Source organism: Dryas octopetala, chromosome 3 (assembly GCF_963921425.1).
Source record: "Dryas octopetala chromosome 3, drDryOcto1.1, whole genome shotgun sequence".
In the NCBI taxonomy this organism is placed as follows: Eukaryota; Viridiplantae; Streptophyta; class Magnoliopsida; order Rosales; family Rosaceae; genus Dryas; species Dryas octopetala.
Window position 1 is genome coordinate 26763700 of NC_141368.1, and position 3725 is coordinate 26767424.

Sequence of the window (3725 nt, forward strand, 5' to 3'; positions counted from 1 at the left end):
GATGTGCTAGGCTGAGAGTTACAGCAGAACCAAAACTGAAAAATATACATTTAGTATGTATTAACAACATAACGGAAACTCTCACTAAATTAGCTTTAACTAAGATTGAATCCTCATAATGGTGGTAACTCCCTAACACTCCCCCGCAAACTTGGCGCCGGTTTGGAGACAAGTTTGGAAACAAGACGGTCAAAACGATCAGTAGGTAATCCTTTTGTAAAAACATCAACAAGCTAGTGAATGGATGGAATAAACCAAACTTGGTGACTACCAGAAGCAACACGTTCACATACAAAATGAAAGTCAAGAACAATCACTACAAGAAAAAAGGGTTTGGGAGAGGAACGGAATTCGTCGCCCAAACGTTTGGGCGACGAAATTGGTTCGTCGAGCAATTATTCGCCCAAAGTTCGTCGCCCAAGAGTTTGGGCGACGAACCCATAAATTTCGTCGCCCAAAGACACCTGGGGTGACGAAATTTTTTTGTCTCCCAAAACATAAAATTCGTCGCCCAAAGCATGTTTAGGCGACGAATAAATTTCGTCGCCCAAAGAGGGTTTGGGCGACGAACACACTTATTCGTCGCCCAAAGCATGTTTGGGCGACGAAATTATCCGTCGCCTAAACAAGATTTGGGAGAGGAATAGCTAATTTCCTCGCTGGAACGTACTTTGGGCGACGAAATTTGTTCGTCGCCCAAAGAGGGTTTGGGCGACGAAATTTGTTCGTCGCCTAAACCCTTTTTGGGCGACGAATAAGGGTGTTCGTCGCCCAAACCCTCTTTGGGCGACGAAATTTGTTCGTCGCCCAAACGTATTTTATTTAAAAAAAAAATTTTTATTTAAATTATATATATGAATTTAATATTCAAAAATTATATAAAACAAAATTAATAAATTTATATATCCAAAATATCCATACAAAGTAGAAACAATTTAATTAATACATACATACAAATAACTAATGGCCCCCTAGGTCAGTAGCATCATCGACACCGGTGGAGGAGTCTGGCATGCACTGGTCAATGTTGGGCGGCAGCACAAACCCAGGTACAATCCTGGCCAACTGGCCAAACATCTGCTGCATCTGCTGCACCTTACTCGTCTGCTCCGCATATGCCGCTCTCGATTCTTCTAGCTGACCCTTCAACAACTGCACTTCAGTGGTCAGGTTGACTATATCTGCAGATGGCTGAGATGAAGACCCGGCGCTGAGATCACGAACCCGACCCGCTCCCATTCCGCGTATCTCCCTACCACGCCTAACACCCAGTGTCTCCGTCATAATACGAAGACCGGCATCGGGATCGGGGACTGAGATCGTCTCCAACGGAGTGTCCGGAGGGTACTGGCTGGCCACCTCCTCCAAATAACTCGCCTTCTTGGCGAGCATCTCAGCCTTCAAAATATTATACACAAGTTAGGAATTAAGAAATCAAATACAAAAATTTAAATTTGTGAAATAAAACTAAAATATAAAAAACTAACGTGCTTCGCCTTGCCCTTGTCGTTGCCGGGTCGGGCATAAACATCCCCGTAGTTGTCGACCTCCGGAAATTGCGAACCAGCCTGAAAAAGAATGTAATGTTGACAAAAACTCAAACAATACTAAGGAATATATATATATATTAAATTAAATATATGCGCACCTGACGATATGACTCCACCCGATATGAGAAGGGCATGGAACCACTATGATGATCAATCCTTGCGGGCGCTTTCCGGTTCTGAAGATTGGCATTCGACTTCCTCTGTTAAATATGAAGCAAATTGGAAATGCACATATTAGTGTATACACAATAAAGGAATAACATAAGAAAAAATAATTTTGAAGTCCTAAAATGATATAACATACCAAAAATTCCGGACTCTGAAAATGAGTGCACAACCACTGCCACTGATCAAGCCGAGCTGCCATCTCTGGAGGAGGGCTGGCCAATGCCTCATCTGCCGATCCAAACATGTTATATTCTTTGTGCAGCTCGTGCTTCCATTGTGCGTACACTTTTCTCAATAACTTCTCCATATACCTAGCTACATCCGGATCCTCCATCCGAATGTCATAGTTTACCTGAAAAAAATGCAATTATCAAATTGTTAGGAATGATCAAATTAATCATTTTATATTAATCGAAATATACTCACAGAAATGGAGCCCATAATGCTTCTCTTGATGGCGTCATCAACCTTTTCCCAACTGGGGAAAAGCATGGGGCATTCACCACGGACAATCGATCCGACAAAGGAAGCGAAAGTACTATGGACCTCCTTGCTCGGTCGTAGGTGACCTTGCTCAATAACGATTCGAATCCTCTCGTTCGTCGTGCGAGTGATTCGCGACGCCTTCAACCCTCTACTTATCCCCCTTGTGGTTTTGGTACCTAGAAAAGCAAATATAACATATTAATTTCACAGTAATCTTATAACATCTAAATAAAATTAAACATAAACACAAGTGATGTGAAAACATTTTTCTTACTCTCTGATGATGAGGCAGTACGAGTGGATGATGCAACATTATCATATGCACCATAACGGTGACCCCGTCGGGCCCTCCGTGCCGACTGAATCCCAGACCCAGTACTAGATGAGAGATCTGGGGATATCGCCGGGGTCGAGTCGCCCTGGGCTATGAGGTCGGGCTGGGCTGCAGGGGCGGGCTGGGCTGCAGGGGCGGACATAGATGCTAAAGTGGACCTCCGAGATCCACCCCTGTTCGAGATCAAACTCATCTGCACAATTCAATAAATATTTATGTTAGTAAAAAAGAAAACTAAAGTAATAACTTACTAATCTGAATCATCATTATCACTTACTAATATGAATCACCATTATCAATTACTAATCTGAATCACCACTAGAAATACTCATTGTGAATTCTTTTTTCATGCATTTTCAGGGAGGCAAATTATAAGGAACCACGACCACTGGCCAAGTGCTGTGAGATGTGCTCATATTTCCAAATGGATTAAATCCATCAGTAGCAAGTCCTAATCTGACATTTCGTGCATCTGCTGCAAAATCCGGATATATCTTGTCAAATTCTTTCCATGCGCTTCCGTCTGCAGGATGTCTCATCACATCATCCTCAACCCGCTTATCTTTGTGCCACCTCATGTCACTTGCAGTATGTGTCGACATGTACAATCGTTGCAACCTTGGCTTAAGTGGGAAATAACGCAACACCTTTTGCGGAATCTGTTTCTTTCTCTCTACAGACTTGTTCTTATATCTCGGTTCATTGCACACAGGGCATTTATCCTTCCCTTGGTGTTCTTTGTAAAACAATACACAATCATTCTTGCATGCATGAATCTTTTCATATCCCAAACCGAGATCTTTCAACACCTTATTCGCAAGATAATGGGTTTCAGGTATATGATTGTTCTTTGGAAGCATTCGTTTCAAAATCCCCATCAACTGATCATAACTTCGATTCGAATGTTGATTAAGTACTTTCCAATGCATTAACTCCACAACAGCAGTTAGCACTGAGAACTCTTCACAACCAGAGTACAATTCCCGCTGAGCTTGTTTCAACAATCTCTCGTACTTATCAAACTCTTCTCTTTGGACTTCGGGCAACCCATCATCTTGATCCATATTATCGCTCTCTGTATCATGCTGACTGACTTCGTGATCTAGCGATGCATATGGATAAGCATCGTTTATTATGCCCATCACTTGGTCATTATCATCAGCAACAGATTCAGTAGGCTGCAGAAT